Raw genomic sequence first — 19111 nt, forward strand, 5'->3', positions numbered from 1 at the left:
GGAACGGTAAGCTGGGATGAAGTGAGAGAGTAGCATTGACATATATACACTACCAAATGTAAAATAGATAGCTAGCGGGAAGCAACCGCATAGCACAGGGAGATCAGCTTGGTGCTTTGTGAACACCTAAAGGGGTGGGATAGGGAGGGTGGGAGGGAGATGCAAGAGGGAAGGGATATGGGGATATATGTATATGTATAGCTGATTCATTTGATTATACAGCAGACTCCAATAAAGATGTTAAAAAAAAAAAAAGTCGACACAGTTTATATGTTTTTTGAGACAGAGGGCTGTACATCAAATGACGTAATATTGACAGCTTATACAATCCAGATACATACGCCCTTTGCGGTGGATCATGTGACCCCTTACAGGATCAAGAAGGAGTGTTATCTTTTAAGGAGTTGTCTTTTGATGCTAGGAGAACGTTGCTCTTTATGGTTGAGCAGGTATTCCTGCCAATGGGAGAGGTTTGGTCCAGCATAATGTGGATACACAAGGCACAGTGGGGGGAGAAAGGAGGCCAAAGGGCAGAGAAGAATTTTTCTGTTTAAATTTTTCTTGTCTTGCCATAAAATTTGAATTTTATTTTACAATATGAAGTAAAGGTATAGAAATACATATGAGAATGACACAGCAACTTTACGATAGCAGAAACCTCCTGGAAAAGAAGGAAAGGAGGGAATGAGCTGGTGGTTTTGATTTCGCTTTAAAATTTGTAGCATCCTAATGCTGCACAAAAAGTGAGGTTTGCTGGATTGCAAGGAAATTAGTTAGTTAGTGGCTCGGCCTCAGAACGCAATCTGGAAATGCTCCAGGGTGAAAGTGAAATTGATGGACCTGACTAATTAACTTAAATGCTGTCAGAAACCTCTGGCGACATCTGAAGTGGGTGAATGTGTGAAGAATCACAGGCCAGAATGCAGGAGGACCATGAGCCATAGCAAGGGAGAAGCAGAGAGAGAGCTGGAGGAAGAAAATCGGAATTACAGTCTAGTACTGGAGCCAGAGCCTAGCAGGTGTGACAGACAAGATTGCAATAGGTCCTGGTTACCACCTGAGGGAGGCGATAGCCCTCCGTTAACATGAGCTCATAGAGAAATATAATGACTGTCCAAAATTTAGCTGGAGACCCAACACAAGGCAAAGCACAATCAATCAATTTAATGTAAACAAAAGAACGATTTTTCAGGAGGATATTGGTAATTTGAAGTAGGCACAAACAGTTATAAGAAAGAGGCAATTGCAAGTTAGCATTACAATAAGAAACTGTAGATGGATTGAATATTAGAATGGATATAACCAAAGAATGAGCTAGTAAACTAAAAAAATGTAAAGGAATCCTCCTAAAAGACATCAAGTATGTACAAAAAGAGCAAAATATAAAAGAAATGTTGGGACTTCCCTGGCGGTCCAGTGGTTAAGACTCCGTGCTTCCACTGCAGAGGGCACGGGTTTGATCCCTGGTTGGGGAACTAAGATCCCGCATGCTGCAGGACCAAAAGAAAAAAAAAAAGTTAAAAGAAAGAGGATAGAACGAACTTCAGAAGACGAGAATACAGTAAATGAAGAGGAGAAAATATTTGAAGAAATAATGATTGAGAATTTCCTGTAATTAAAGAAAGAAGGAAGACCACAGATTGAAAGAGTTTAGAAAACATCAAGAGAATAGGTAAGAAAAACCAACTCTTGGTTATACTATAGTAAAATGTAAGACCATCATAGTGGAAAAAAGAAGATGCTTGAGACAAAGGAGCAAAAACCAAATTGATATTAGATGCTTTAGCAATGGTATTAGATGAGACGAGACTAATATTTTCAACGTGCTGAAGGAAAAAGTAATTTGAACACAGAATGTTTTCATCCAGCTGTTTTTGTTTAAGTGCAACAAAGATATTCTCAAGCATACAATTGTCTCAGAAGGATTAGCACAAAGACTCTTTGATATCACTCTTAGAGGAAGTATTCCAGCAAAAGAGATATCACATTCAGAAGGTGTAAAGAGATCTATTCAGGAAGTAAAGATGAGTAAACCTGAACTTGGATTTCATACCCACGATTCATACTGTATGTACTTTTTTGTTTCTGGATTCTTTTGCTTAGCATTGTGTCTTTGAGATCCATCCACATTATTACACATGTCCTCTGTGATAAGTTTCAATTATTCACAATTTTAGGGATCAGAGGGAAGAGAGTCAAAAGGGCAAACATCATAAATTTGAAAGACCTGAGTTGAAATCCTGACTCTTTTTAATTCTGTGACTCTGCACAAATGACTAATCTCAGTGCTGGCTGTTTGGACAAATCTCTCTAAACTTCAGCTTCCTGCATTTAAAACGACTGTGAAAATACTCCGCTCATAAAGTGATTGTCAAGATTGAGATAAAATAATTGAGAACATGGTGCTAGACACACAATAGCTGTTCCAAAAAAAGAAAAGTTTTATTCAATCTGAATATAGCAGGCCAGTCACAGATATTGACTAATTACACTCTTTAATGACCAACCACAGAGATGAAAGTGAGCAGAAACTGTTCTTTTTCCATCAAACATGACAATATAAACCTTATTCATCCCCTGGAATATGATTTCAAGGTTTAAAAGGTATCATATATAAGAATATATAATCTCAGATTTAAAACAAACGAGCAAGCAATTAAACCTACAAAGCTAGCAACAAGGCTTCAGACTGGGAACGCTTTTGTCAGTCTTTTCTGTGTACTTCAGAGTGTGGAACCTGGCCATTCCATTTGTCTTTCCTCAGGGAGGATGGAATTAATTTTAGAGATTTAAAAGTAGACATTCTTGTTATGTTAAAATATCATGATGTTCTTCAGCAAATTTGCTATGACTCAAGCAAAAATCTTTCTCATGAGAATAAAGCAGAACCAGTATATCTAGTGGCAGTAAAATGAAATGATTGATTAAAAAAAGAAAACAGACATTTTTCTGCCTATGTTTCAATCAGCTTAGAGAAATTCTTCACATACACATTAATTATTCCAAGATGTGAGAAACTTAAAATGTAACCATCATTTTCAACTATTTGTTCTGTTCTTTAAGAACTATGGGGCCATGGACTTTACTGTAAAGAGCTATATTGTGAATGAAGGCAGTCTTTTAACACATTGAACATTTAGACACCTTGGAGTTACACTGACACTTTGTTATTATCTGGTTTGATGCGACAGTTGCCATTACCATTCAACTGAGACTTTTCTCCATTAATACTTCTTGGACTGGGCAGTTGGTGGTGAAAAAAAAATACTGAAACAATTGTTTTTCTTCTTGTGGTGATTTTTACATGTATAGAAAGACATAATACAAGTTGGTTCCTTTCCTAATATTTATGACTAGGGTTGTCCTTGTAGAAATCTAATTATAAAATACATTTATGAACCATAATGAACCTATTAGGTGGCTGTAAGCATAGATAGAGACATGAAAGTAATTTCTCTCAAATAAGACTTACAAAGTTAAGAAAAATAAATATGCCATTGATTAAAAGAATACATCTTATAGTGTTTTTAGATTTCATATATATTTATTCACTTACCTATAAATACTCTTCCTATAAAACAGGTAAGCTGAGTATTATGATTTCCACTTTATAGATACAGAAATTTGGACTAAGAGTTTTGAGGGGACTAATATTAGAAGAGAGGATGCATTTTCCCAGATGTTACCACTGCCTTAAATTTTTATAGCCCCCGTATCATTTATGAAACACTTAAGACAGACATGACTTGCTAAAGCAGAAACTCAAACCAGTTTAATCCAAAAAGAACGGAATTCATGCATTTCCATGACTAGGAACCCAGCGTGACTGAATGCGGATAGGCTTCTTGCTTCTTCCCTTGCCTCAGCCTCCCCCTGTGTACTGTCCTCCTTCCCTCCCTCTGCAGACGGGCTTCCTCCATGAAACTGGGAAGGTAAGTGCCAAAAGCCCTCATGTGGGCTATAGCCCAGCACCCAGATTACAAATGCCAGGGGCAGTCTTCTTCATTTCCTCCAGTTGAAAACCCCAAAGCCCAGCTTGAGTCACATGCCAGTTTTTGAAGCCCAGAGACTAATTGCTAAGACCAGAGGTGTAGGGAGTTCTGATTGGCCCATGCAGGACTCCTGTCCCTCTTGTGTCAGGTGAGGACAGAGGACAAGATTGACCACATGTGGTGGGAGGGGTGATGCCCCAATGAAAGTGATGTTGGCAAATAATAAGTGTCTCCTATATACTGGCATAGAAATAAACAGATAGGCAGCTGCATGGGCCAATTAGAATATCTAAAAACAGATACATGTGTATATAAGGATTTATTACAGGGTTTTTCTGGAAATGCAAATAGGTGGGGAAAAGGTGAACTATTTAATAGTAAATGTTATGAAAACTGAGTTGATGATCTGAAAGCATCAACTTAATATTTGTTGAATGCAGTGAAATGAATAAATAAAATGAATAATGAACGAATGAATGAATGAAGAGGTCTGCATTAGAGTCTCAGTTCTGCTACTTATAGCTCTGGGATCTCGGGACAGTTACTTAATAACTTCCACCTTCATTCCACTTCTTCACTGTTGGAGGATTAAATGAGCTCTTAAAACCACAGAAGCTCCAGTGGAAGTACTGGCAGAGAACACGAATACATAATAAAAATTTACAAGCCTATATAAAGAAATGCAAAAAGTACATTGGGAAACATTAACACCAATGCTCCATTTCGGTGGAGAGGCAGGCATACTCACACATCACCGATTCAGGTTTAAATTGGTGCAATCTCTTTGGAAAGTGATTTGGCAACACTTCGTCAAAATTCTACAAACTTTGTTATGTCCTTTCATGCTGGCATATCACATCTATGAATTATAACTCTATAAGTTATAGATGTGAAATTATTATTTTTGAATTACAGATTCCTTTCTAGCATCGTTTGTTAGCGCAATTAGAACTGACCAAAATATCTAACGATATGGAATCACTAAATAAATCATGGTATTTCAATAAACGGAAACACTATAGTCATTGAAAGTGAATCTGTAAAAGAATATTGAATGGATTTTTAAATTAAACAGAGAATTTACAAATAGTAATGGAAATAATTCCATTTCAATAAATAACATGTATTTAGGTGATTAAAAAAAGCAGTTGAAAGCTGCTCCAGTGTAGCATGGACTGCCAGATAAGAACAAAGGCTTTTCAGTCTCACTGACCTTGCTCATTCCTGAGCCTGATATTTTCAAACCTCAGAAATAACCATACATACCTTACTGCAAAACTGTACACTTTAAATGTGACAGTGCATGAGTAGCGCTTAGAAGACTGGCCTGAAGCACATAAGTACTCAATATATAGTATGGAAAAATTGATATACCCTCAAATGTTAACTGTTGGACAATGGTTTGTTTCCATTCTGTTTCTTTGTTTTCTATAAATTCTTTATGATTCACGTGTTAGTTTTGAAACAAACACAAAGATAATAGTGATTTTATAAAATCTATCAAAAATGTGAAGAACATTGTAAAATGACTGGTAGGAAGGAACTAACATGAAAATCGCAGTTATCTTTGGAAGGTGAATTTTTGGCAATGTTTTTCTTTGTATTTTTCTCCATTTTCAAAACGAGCATGTATTTCTTTAAGTGCTGGTTTTCTATTCTAGACTCCTTGCTGTTTCATCCTCAGCATCCTTTCCTCTTACAAGGGAAAGGTGGAGAATGCAAGTATGAAGTAATGGAAACTGCTTTCCTTGCCAGCAAGGAGATTCTGTTCCACTTTTATCACATGCTTCAAGCACAGCAAAGTCAGTGATAACTGTGGACTTTTTTTTTAATCCAAAAATTGGTCATGCCAATTTTTCTGTCATCTGAAATAGTATTGCTATGGAACTTAATATCCGAATTTAAGACTTTCCAGAAAATCAGAAAGGAAATCTCTCAGAAGCCCCCTCTTCTTTCTTCGTGGCACACACATGTACAATATTCAGAATCCAAACATGTTACTGTGTCCTAACAGAAGAATGATTATTCTTTTACCTGTTTTCCCACTACTCCTATCATGTAAGAAAGATCCAGATACTTTTTGCACACCATTGTTTCCATGCTTAAGGAGGAAAAGAGTTTGCCATTACAGTCATTGTTACATTAAAGTGTATGTGTCAATTCACTGTTATTTCATTGGATGGATTTTCTTCTGTAAGGTCATCTGCTTTCACTTATCTACAAAGGCTTAATTTTTAATTTAACATTCTTAGAGGGAATCGTAAAAGTTACCCCAAAATACAAAAAAAAAACTATATGTATATAGTACTAAGATTTCAACCTAAGAATAATGGAAGAATGTATTGTACCCCAAGCCTCTCAATTTTCTTGTTGCTAAAGAAAGTGAGTGGGCTTGAGCCCAATGTAAGCTCAATCTTTTTCGTTTAAAAATGTATTTTTGGGGCTTCCCTGGTGGCGCAGTGGTTGAGAGTCTGCCTGCCAATGCAGGGGACACGGGTTCGAGCCCTGGTCTGGGAAGATCCCACATGCCGCAGAGCAACAAAGCCCGTGAGCCACAACTACTGAGCCTGCGCGTCTGGAGCCTGTGCTCCGCAACAAGAGAGGCCGCGATAGTGAGAGGCCCGCGCACCGCGATGAAGAGTGGCCCCCGCTTGCCACAACTAGAGAAAGCCCTCACACAGAAACGAAGACCCAACACAGCCAAAAATAAATAAATAAGTAAATTAATTTTTTTTAAAAAAATGTATTTTTGGTCTTATTAACTTAAGAGTCACAAGTTTTCACCCATTTTTAATTTTATGTTGAATTGCTCTGCTCTCTTTTGGCTTCCTAAACCAGGAAGACAGCCTAGAGAAAATCAAAATAAATCCAAACAAAATCCACTAGCACCTTGCACAGAATCCATAAACATATTGTTTCTTTTTGCTTACCTTGCCTTTCCTTCTCTCTCATAATTTGCAAATGGACCAAATGATGCCATGGGACAAACATGCTTGCCCAGTGGTAGGTGTAAGAGTGATCTGTATTTATATGGATGATCTCCATTCCCAAGAAATGGACTTAAAGGGAATTTTCCTAGCTTGATCTGTTAAGATTGCTTCACAGTGAATGACTTTTGGCACCAATGACTCCACTAGCTCTCACCTGTACAATACTAGGTTGTGTAGGAGCTAAAATAACATTTTGATGTAGTTTTGTTACTGACCAGGGTTCTTGGCCTTCCCCAAGCAATAGAAATTGACTAGAGGCCAGATAAGAAATTCAGGCAAGGCTTTACTGGGGCCCCGGCTGCAGCAGGTGAGGGGAGTGAGAACAAGCAACAGGTTCCCTGGCTCGCTCGCTCCCTGAGCGGGGGGCAAGCTTGTTCCTTACCTGGGGTGAGGGTACGGGTGTGTGCAGGGGTCTGGCCGGAGGGGTGGCTTAGGAGTTTTGCCCACCCCTTAGGTGGTGTTGCGTGCAGGGGGCATGCACAGTACCCTGCTTTTGCTCCCGACACCCTGTTTTTGCTCCAGGCTGTTCAAAAGTGGCAGTTGGGTTTTTTTGGTCTCTTTGTATCTTTTGTCCAGAATTTGTCCCAACTGCGCATGCACGCAGTTATTTTTAGTCCCATAAAGTTTCTTTGTATTTTGTTGCTGGAGGAGAGGTGAATCCAGGGGCAAGCACTGCAACAAAGGGTCCCAGGTCCTAACCTGTCTCGGTTTGACTTTCTAAAGTAATATTTAAAAGGCAGAGTATCTCTGGGTGAGAAGCATAGGCTTTGGGGTTAGACAGACATCATGAACTCAGTCTTTACTGAATGTGATGAAAGGAATGGCAAGCAAGGTGAATAAGTTCTAGAGATCTATTATATTGTATATTGCACCTACAATCAACAATAAAATATTGTACACTTAAAATGTGTTAAGAGGGCAGATCTCATGTTGTGTTCTTTCCACAATTAAAAAAAAAAAGAAAAGGAATGAACAAAGAGGTCTGACATAGACTCTCAGGTTTGCCACTTATAGCTCTGGATCTTGGGATAATAGTAATCTCTTATAGCTTCCATCTTCATTGGATTGTTGGAGAATTAAGTGAGATAAAATGTATAAAGCACTTGGTGAACTATACATGTGTTCAGTAATTGCTTTGAGATGGTGTCCCAGGCTTCATAAGCACTGCAAGAATAAGTAGTTACTACACCGTAATGTCAGCCAAGATACAAAAATTTCTTCCTGACTGGTGCTTTTTTCCTTAGACCTGTGGCAAATCTTCTCACACTTGAGTGGGCGTGGCCCTGAGACTGTTGCAATAGCTAAATGACACCAGCAAAGGGAAAACGTTTCTCCCAGAACAAAAGACAAGCCTCCCTAAAGTTGGAATTGCACCTTTGCTACAAATCAATCCAAAGAAAGGTTATTCATTCTGCGTGGCATGCCAAGAGTAAAAAAGAAATCTTGGACTTGGAAAATAAAAAAACATGTTCACATTCTTTTCACTTTAAAACTGTTGCTTTCTGCATTTGCATATACTCTAATAAACATCCCTTTTATTTACTTTGAAAAGAGGGTTGATTTGCCTCTAGAAAGATGATTATTCTCAGAATTTCTGACTGGAAATTCTGGAAGTTCTAAAGGAACTTGTTTTCTCCTAGGTGCTCCCTTCTCCCATTTTGTGGCTTTAGATCTTCCAGGGTCACTGGTCAAAAGTGAACATTCATCTGAAAGGTAACCCACGGAAGGAACTGTTCTATTTTGAATTCATAGCCTGTTGCACTGCAGCAAGCAACAAGCTCGTGTTTAGGAAAGGAAATGAACAAACAACAAATATCCTGGCTTCCTTCTGAGCTGCACGGTTGGACAGGACAGCCAGCTCAGTCTCAGCTGCATAAGAACTCGGCCTCCATCACTTACACTGCAGAGTATATACGAGACTGGAAAACAGATGCAGTGATGTCGGCGATGCATAAAGAAAGAGAGTGTGGCAATCCATTTCCCAAGGAGTAGTGATTCCTCAGACCTGAAGCAATTTCTAGGAGCAGAAAACAAAAAACAAAAAACAAATGCATGCTCAGGATTTTATTGCCACGGGACCAAGCAGATGACCTGCCTATGTAAAGCAGCCTGGGTCTGAGCAGTTCCAGTGGTTTGTTTCCTAATGGGTACTTAAGTTTTATTCTTTGACAAAGTTGCATTCAGTTTGCCTATAAACATGTAAGAATACTTCCACCAAAATATGTTATCTCCCATTTGCTTGAAACTCTTGCCTCTCTCAATCTCTCTTGCATTTTCTCACTTTTGAAAGAGACCTATACATAATGACTATTTCATTTCCTCTTATATTTGGTAGAAGAAATACACCAGCCCATGTGTGATGACGAATGGAAACTGATACTCCTCAGTGTTAGGGAAACCATAAAGAATAGTGGGGACGGTGGCCAGCTGGAGAGTACATGCCTTGTGCTCTGTACTGAATTGTGTCCCCCTGCCCCCAGATTTGTATTTTGAAGCCCTAACACCCAATGTGACTGTATTTGGAAGTAAGATCTTTAGGAGGTAATTAAGTTTAAATGAGGTCATAAGGGTGGGGTCCTTATCCAATAGGATTATCATCCTTAGAAGAGACACCAGAGGGAGCTCTCTCTCTCTCCTCTTCCCAGTTACACAAAGAAAAGGTCGTGTGAGCACACAGTGAGATGGCCTACAAGCTGTAGAAGAGGCCTAAGAATGAAACCTACCTTGCTGGCACCTTGATCTTGGACTTCCTAGTCTCCAGAACTGGGAGAAATAAATTTCTGTTATCTAAGCCATCCAGTTTGTTATGACAGCTCCATCAGACTAATATACCTTGTCAAAAGTAGGCAGCTACTTCTTAGTTACAGATTATTATCACCAGGTAGGAAAGAGCCCAGGATGACTATATGTTACGTTTTTATAATAAGACAGAAACCTAGATTTTTACATGAAAGTTTTCTAGATTTTTAAAATTAGTAATTAATAAAAATTTTAAACCCTGTAAAGATATGAAATGATGGATACAGACTTTTTCATAGCAACATTATTTGTAAAAGTAAAATGTTAGAAATAACCTAAATCAGTAAGGGACTTATTAAATAAATGGTGGAACATTCATGAATGGATGTAGAACTAGTATACACTTTATTAACAAATGTTTTGCAATGCCCTCTTGCAGTGAAATTGTTAATAATAAAATTGATCTCCAGACACAGTTAAAAAACTGATCAAGTGTCTTAATTCTAATATGAAAACTATATAATTTATAATTAATTACAAAATATTTATTTCAGAGGCAACTACTCTAGATAATATAACAACACTGTCAGGGATACCTATCCGTAGAACCATTGTAAATGCAACAGCTACAAATGCAGACCAACAGATCAAGTTGCACTGAAGAAATTTGTGAAGAAAGCAGAGTATATTCTGTTTCCATAATCTGGCAATTTCAGTGTAAAATACATTTTCTGTTTCTAGGTAAACTAGAATCAATCCTATGAATATATAATTATAAACAATCCTATGAATGTCCAGTGATGCATTTGAAAAAGTTGCATAGCTCTTTCCCTTTGGCGTGCCACTGAAGATCCTGGTGTTGCCATGGGCTACCGCCCTGCCGGTGTTAACGGTATTATAAGAACAAGCCGTACTCAAAGTCCTGTTTCTGCAGAGGGGTACCTGATGCTACGAGCCGTATCTTCTTAACCTGGGGCGGAAGAAGGCAAAAGTGGATGAGTTCCCACTCTGTGGCCACATGGTGTCAGATGAGTTTGAGCAGCTCTCCTCCGAAGCCCTGGAGGCTGCTCATATTTGTGCCAACAAGCGCCTGGTGAAAAACTGTGGCAAAGGTGGTTTTCACATCCGAGTGCAGCTCCAGCCCTTCCACGTCATCTGCGTCAAGAAGGTAGTGTCCCGCGCTGGAGCTGATAGGCTCCAGACAGGTATGCGCGGTGCCTTTGGGAAGCCCCAGGGCACAGTGTCCAGGGTCCACATTGGCCAAGTCATAATGTCCATCCGCACCAAGCTGCAGAACAAGGAGCATGTGATGGAGGCCCTCCACAGGGCCAAGTTCAAGTTCCCTGGCCGCCAGAAGATCCACATCTCCAAGAAGTGGGGCTATACTAAGTTTACTGCGGATGAATTTGAAAACATGGTGGCAGGAAAGCGGCCCATCCCAGATGGCTATGGGATCAAATACATCCCTAATCGTGGCCCTCGGGACAAATGGTGGGCCCTGCACTCATGAGAGCCTCGGCGCTGTCCCCTCCTTACTCGTGCCCACCAATAAATCCTACTTTCCTGTCAAAAAAAAAGAAGAAAAAGTTGCATGGCATGTGGGGAGAGCTTTCATCGGGTCTGCACTGCAGCGTGTCTAACATCCCCACTAAATCCCAACCGTTGTGACAATCCAAAAGACTTCTACAAATTTCCAACACACTTCCCAGGGGTGGGCAGTTTTGTCTTTTTTGAGGGCCACAGACTGAATGTTTGTGTCCATCGCCCCCCAAAAAATTCAGATTTTTGTTGTTGTTGTTAGGCTGAAGCCTTAACCCCAATGCGATGATATCTGAGAAGTATTAGGTTGTGAGGGTGGAGCCCTCATGAAGCGATCAGTGCTCTTATAAGAAGGCACACAAGATTGCTCTCCTCCTCTCTCTCCACCATGTGAGGACACAGCCATCTGCAAACCAGAAAGACGGATCTCATGAGATACTATATCTGCCAGCACCTTGATCTTGGATGTCCAGCCGCCAGAACTGTGAGAAACAGTGTTTGCTGTTTAAGCCACCCAGTCTATGGTATTTCCTTACAGCAATCTGTACTAAGACATGGATTATCACAGGGCTGGATCAGTTCTCAGGTCTTTTCCTGCTCTTTGACATGTAATAAATCTACAGAAATGACTGCAGTGTGTAGGTAACCAGAGGTACATGCTCACAGTAAATTCAGTGATGGAATAGCCTATCTAGAGAAGTGAATGTTTTGTAAGATTCCAGATCTCTGAGGAAAAGACAGAACACATGTGGGATGGAGGTTATGAAATTAATCACGGAAGGTGCGATGTGAACAGAGGGCCTACTGCTAATGAAAAAGAGAAGCCAGGTTGTCTTAGGTGTCTTGAGAAGCTCTGGCAGACACTACATACTTCCAGAGGATCAGCTATGGACTTTTGAATGAAAGCGAAAAATGAATGAGCTCAAAGATCTGTGAAGACCCTGATGGTATTGGACTGAGGTCACAGGCCAATACCCAAAGGTGACAAGAGAGAAACTGATTTAGGATTGAATAAAGAGTACCACTTTTATCAACTTCTTTGCAAAAATACCATCAATAAACCTTAAAAATGAAGGGTTCAACATTATTTCACTTCTTCTCAAAGTAAATTATTCTTTCATCAAGGGTCCCTAATTATTGCTGTCTTCAAAAAAAAAAAAGAGTTTCAAGTGTGATGACTGAGGCCACAACTGGATTAGCTCATCTAGAGATTGCTGGGGGAATCTCTCTCATTCCCCCATGTGTGTGCTGGATACTGTGCTTTAAAAATATATCACCCAAATTCTGTGATCTCTACAGGGTGTGATTACATGAATAATCTTGTCAGAACGAAGTATATGTCCCCTCCACGGCATGTCCACCCCCTCTCTTCCTCCACAGCAGTCAGTCAGCCTTCCTCCCTCTCTGGAGTTCATCCCAAAGTTTTTCATCAGCTGCCCAACATGGATCTGGAAATGGAGTAGGGACCCCGTGAAATGGATGTTAGGGAAGGAGCGTGTGGAAAGGACAATTGGAGGGATCCAGTTAAGAAGGAGAGATCGCACATGCGAGAGAAAGAAGGTAGAGTCTTTAGCGTAAGGTTTCTGAGAAGACATGGGAGAATCTTCAAGGAGGGAATGGATCACCAAAGGAATCATCAGACTCCTCCCCTCTACCTCCTCTTCCTTCTTCCCCATCCCTTCCTCCCCCACTTCCCTCTCTCCTTTCCATACTCTCACTTCAAGGTCCAAACATGCAGAATATTTGTTTGAGTTGGCCATTGCCTACCTTACACTTTTGGTTTTTGGCAATTTCAAGAGTGCTCCTAACCTGTTTTGGAATAATCCTAGGCTAGGTCAGAGTCATTAATCAAATGTCATAGCTCTCATCAAATAATTGGGTATACAATATTCTCCCTAACTTTTGTGGGATAGAGTCTATTATGAACTCGTGATGTCCAGGCTTTTAAAACAGAACACAAAGCAAGGTCAAAAATCAAGGTCAGATAGGAAACACAGAGAAGCCCTTTCCAGCTCCCGACCTCCCCACTGCACCCCACACCTGGGTACCAAAGATTAGTGACTTCAGAGTAGATAGGATATAATTTGTCTTTCATCATTATTTCTAAAGTCTGTCTCCCATAATCATGCACACTGCGGCAACAGTGAAGAGCAAGGTCGAGTGTCACAGAGTGTGAGATGATCAGATACATTCATCATTCTCTGCTACCTGCTTTAGTGTGGGGTTTCATGTACTGATATATGAGTCTTCAGCCCACAGATGTTCATTGCATAAATCCTCTGACTCAGGTTTGTTTATGAAAAACCCCTGTTGCACATTCATTTCACAGGAGACCTCTGGGGCTTTATGTTTGTCTGACAGTGATGCCCCAGGCATTGGTGTGCAGGCTACCGATGCACTTGCCAAAGAGTAACCTGGGCTAGCGGTGCTCCCCTCTCTTGCATTGCCACACCCAGCCTGCCCTACCAAGAATAAATGTCTCCTGCCTCACTTCAGAAGAGCGCTAGCACTGTGGTGACCCAAGTGAGTGGAGTTCCCTGTGCTATACAGTATGTTCTCATTGTTTGTCTATTTTATACATAGTGTGAATATGGCTGATTCATTTTGCTGTACAGCAGAAACTATCACAGCAGTGTAAAGCAACTATACTCCAATAAAAAAAATATACAGAGCAAAAGTTGGCAGAATTAAAATACACCATCAGAACCCTCCTACACTGTTGGTGGGAATGTAAGTTGGTGCAGCCACTGTGGAAAACAGTATGGAGGTTCCTCAGAAAACTAAAAATAGAATTACCATATGATCCAGCAATCCCACTCCTGGGCGTGTATCCAGACAAAGCTATACTTCAAAAAGATACATGCACCCCTATGTTCATAGCAACACTATTCACAATAGCCAAGACATGGAAACAACCTCAATGTCCATCGACAGATGAATGGATAAAGATGTGGTACATTTATGAAATGGAGTACTACTCAGCCATAAAAAAAGAATGAAATAGTGCCATTTGCAGCAACATGGATACAACTAGAGATTATCATACTAAGTGAAGTAGGTCAGAAAGAGAAAGACATACCATATGATATCACTTATATGTGGAATCTAAAATATGACACAAATGAACCTATCTATGAAACAAACAGAATCAGGGACTAGAGAAGAGACTGGTGGTTGCCAGGGTGAGGGGCGTGGGAGAGGGTTGGATTGGGAGTTTGGGATTAACAGATGCAAACTGGTATATATAGAATGGATAAACAACAGGGTCCTACTGTATAGCACAGGGAATTATACTCAATATCCTATGATAAACCATAATGAAAAAGAATATGAAAACGAATGCATATATACGTATAACTGAGTCACTTTGCTGTACAGCAGTAATTAACACAACATTGTAATTCAACGACAATAAAAAATAATAAACAAATAATAAATAAATAAAATTTTTAAAAAAGAGCACTAGCTCTTTTGTAAAACAATCTGTTCTCATTTGCATCTTCTTTAATTTTTCTTCTTTTCAGTAAGCCAATTTTCAATTAAATTCAATCAAGCCATATTGGATACTAATAAATGTATAAGTACTGCCAGGAACATAAAGTTACATTTACTAAGCTGTAAGTGCCTCAAGGGTAGAGACCATGTCTTATCAGCCTGTTTTCTGACCTCCTAACATAGCATAGCAGGGGCTTTATAATACACAACTTGAACCAAACACAAATGAATGTCTCAGCTGTCATTTTTGGATACTCATTATCAAGTAAGTGAGGATAGGGCAAATGCAAAAATTAATTATAAATCAAGGCAGAATGTACTAAGCCCATAATATAGAGACAAAGTGTTATGAAGGCTAACAGTAGAGTAATAACATATTTTAGGGGTTAATTAAAAAGAGCTCCATGGAGGAGATAATAATTAATGTGGTCCATGAAGAATGATGCTAGGTGGAAAAAGGAAGCTAAAAATCAGACAAAGGGGCTTCCCTGGTGGCGCAGTGGTTAAGAATCCGCCTGCCAATGCAGGGGACACGGGTTCAAGCCCTGGTCCGGGAAGATCCCACATGCCACGGAGCAGCTAAGCCCGTGCACCAAAACTACTGAGCCTGTGCTCTAGAGCTCGTGTGCCACAACTACTAAAGCCCATGCACCTAGAGCCTGTGCTCTGCAACAGAAGAAGCCACCGCAATGAGAAGCCCGCGCACCACAATGAAGAGTAGCCCCCGCTCGCCACAACTAGAGAAAGCCCACACACAGCAACGAAGACCCAATGCAGCCAAAAATAAATTAAATAAATAAATAAATAAATAAAATAAAATAAAAAATAAAAATCAGGCAAAGAACATTCCAGTTGGAGGGAATGATATGAAAGAAGGTGCTGAGGCCTTGGGAGATGCAGAATATCACTAAACATTTATAGTCAGCATGACATAGTAATTATATGTACAGGCTCTGGGGATCAAATTCCTGTGCTGTTACTTACTCATTGTGCAGCTATGGTCAAATTACTTAAACTCTTCTGTGCCCCAGTTTCCCTGACTGTAATAAGTGATAAGAATAGTATCCTTCTCCATAAGGCCATTGAGAGTATTAAATTTGTTCCTACATGTGTCTGGCACATAGTAAGTACTCAAAAAATGTTTTTTATTATCATGACTATGGTAGAAATTTGAATGCTGGATAAATGCTCAGAAGATTCTTTCTTATTTCAACTATTCCACTGTGTAGGGTTATAATCTTGGGAAATTTTACTCAGTTAACAAAAGGCTAAGTGTCTACTCTATGTTTATCAGTTAACCTCACTGGGACTCAGTTGTTTTCCTCTGTTAAACAAGAGGTTTGACAGGATTGCTATTAAGTCCCTTTTTGTTCTAAAATCTATGAGTGTTTTTATTGTACATGGATTGAAATGCCAGATAAACGTAGGAGAGCCGAAAGATAACAAATTTGGAAAGACAGAGAACTCCGAGTTCTGAGAGGCTGTAAGGACCAGGTGAGAAGTCGGTATTCCAGCAGATGGAGAAATTTTGCAGAATTCTGATTGGAGGAACAACCATTCCTAGTTTGAGGAGAAGGCTTAAGGAATACTTTTGAATACATTAGAGCCATCTATCTCCCCTTCCTGCCACAAAACACTCTCATGTAAATGATTTAACCCACGGAGGACATAGTTTATGATTTGCAGTGTCAATAAACCATTGCTAAATAAACACGTTATTTTAAAGATTCTATTATTTACTGCTCCACTGACAATGAAGAAATCCAAATATGAATCCTAACCATTCTGTGTAGCTATCATATCTACAGAGGGTTCATGGGCACTAAATACACAATTACCTGTGATAAAGAAAAAAAAAATGCTCCATGAAAACCATGACGATTTCAGTGATAAGCTGAGTCAAAGCGGTTTATAAGTAGAGGTGATGAAACACTATTTTCCTTAATGTATTTAATCCAGGGATTTAAAAATTGAATATTTGGATTTTGGATTCATATGACCCCTTTTCCAAAGTTAAGTTTTTCACTGATGGGTATTTCAGATACTCCTTTGATAAACTGTCCCACTTTAAAAGTAATTCTACTTTCTGTAATTTGAACTCGTTACTTCTTGCATTCATTCAATAAATATGAACTGACTGCGTAATATACCCAGCCAGCACTCTCTTGGGCTCTGCTGAGCAATGTAGACAGAGTTCCTATCTTAGAGCTTATAAATTAGCAGAGAGACTAGACATTGAACAAGGAAACAAAATATACATATATATGTACATATATATCTATATAAAAATAAATGCATATTACTAAAATTGTGGTGAAGTCAATAAAGAAGGCACAGGTGCTAGAAGAAACACTCTGAGGGGAGTACTAACTATGGATCTGACAACCCAGAATGGCCTTTCTGGGAAGGAGACCTTGTAGCCGAGACCTGAGAGATGATGAATCGACCTTGCAAACGGGGGTGAGGAGGATTCCAAGAAAAGGTATGAGCCTGTAGGGATGGTTCTGAGCTCGGAAAGAGTTTGACGTCCTGGAGGGGCAGAAGGAGGCCAATGTGGCTATAAGGAGTAGCGGCAGGTGGGTGAGGCTGGAGGAGTTGGTCAGGCCAGGCAGAGAGCTTGTGGTCACACCAAGAATTCTGGATCTTCCACGCACAGTGGGAAGCCACCAAAGTGTTTTTAACAGGGGAATGTTATGATCTCATTTACATTACACAAATATTATTCTCACCTCTCTATGGAAGATGAATTGAAGAGGGGCAGGGATGAAGTTGGGGAGGCAGATGGACAGTAGACAGTTTGAGATATATTTTGCAGAGTCTATTTGTTTGGAGAGGAAACAGCAGTCAGGGCCATTCTTACAGGGTAATGCAATTTAGAGTTGATGGAAACTTGAGCTAGAGCTGTCATTTTCACATATTATTTTGGAATTTAAACTTATTTTCAAATGAGATTTTATGCAAGAACCCCACAATCCAAAGTTGCTTTGGTTGAAGCAGGGGTAGGGGCAGGAAACACAGAACCCAGCCCTAGACTGGACCACCGGCTTCACCACATTGGTGACCCCTGCAGCATATAGCCTTGGGAAGAATGAAAACCATGTTATAATCATTTATTAGTTATAGCTTATTTTACAGCTACATTAATTTAACAAATATTTACAGAACGTTGCCCATCTGCTATGCACTATGCTAAGCTCTCATAGAGCTTTGTTATTTAAATTAGGTGGCAGACAAGAAAAGAGCAAATAAATACACAACAAGATAGTCAGAGAATGTGATATATGCCTTAAAAGAAGTGAACATGTCATGGAGAGTAACCTGGAGGGGGGCCCAGGTTAGATTGGGTGGTAGAAGACAGTCTTTTGAGGAGGAGACATTTGAGCTGGGTCTTGGCTGTGGATATTGGTTCAAGTCTGTGGCTGTCTAATACCTTTTCAATGTCTGCCTAATGTTTGCAGAATTTCTCACCTTATCCCACTTGCCCAAGGTAAAAGCAAAATCTTGTTTTCCCAGTGTCCCTGTGACCAGGGTGCATGCCTGTGGCATAAGCTCCTCCAATCACATGCACCCTGCAGTGTAAACATCTGACAATTAGCTTTTTTATTATATTGTAAGCTCCTGACACTAAGCTTTTGATTGCTGAGGCATCCACTTCAAAGACGTCTATCTCAAATAAACACATTGCCAGCTACACAACTATAAAGAGTCAGACTGTTCCACCTGTGAAGTTTCCCATTTTAGAAAGCTCTGGTTGACCTAGGTTATGGACCATTTGACTGCTTCCTTTTCCCTTTCCACACTTTAATTCCTGCTCTTATGCTTTAGGTTCAGCAATGAAGATCGAAGCCTCAAAACCCTAGGCACCCTACCGTTGACCCCAGTATAAGTAGAACCCTAGGCCCATACTCTCTCTTTCTCTCTCTGCCCGTGACCTCACTGTGTAGTCCCAGGCATGCTGTGTACCCTCCAGGACTTGCGAGTAATATACCTTGTTCTTCCAAAGTTCCCTCATGGTTGTTGCAGAGGGTGTCTTGCAATCGTAGTGAGAACCACAAGAGTTGGTCCAGACACAACATGGGCTCTGGTCTGGGAAATGTCTGTGAGGGCTCCTCATGAGTAGATCAGGCCCCAGTGAGTGCCCCCAGGCATTTCTAGCCAATACCATCACCATCGATAGGCTGAGACTGACACCAAACACACTCACTGGAGTTTCCGACACAGAAAAGAGTGATTTGAAGAGAGGCGATGGCTTTAAAGCATCTCAGGCAGAGTAGTGAATCTTGCTTGGGAGACAACAGGTAAGTGGTCCTTGTGGGATCACCCCTCATCAGCATCATGGTGTGGGCTGTGACACCG

General features: G+C 40.1%; 1 pseudogene; it reads left to right on the forward strand.

The window, feature by feature from the left end:
* The first annotated feature begins 933 nt into the window (after positions 1 to 933).
* Positions 934 to 11231, forward strand: LOC132367682 (large ribosomal subunit protein uL16-like; annotated as a pseudogene).
* The last annotated feature ends 7880 nt before the right edge of the window (positions 11232 to 19111 follow it).

Source organism: Balaenoptera ricei, chromosome 6 (assembly GCF_028023285.1).
Source record: "Balaenoptera ricei isolate mBalRic1 chromosome 6, mBalRic1.hap2, whole genome shotgun sequence".
Classification (NCBI taxonomy): domain Eukaryota; kingdom Metazoa; phylum Chordata; class Mammalia; order Artiodactyla; family Balaenopteridae; genus Balaenoptera; species Balaenoptera ricei.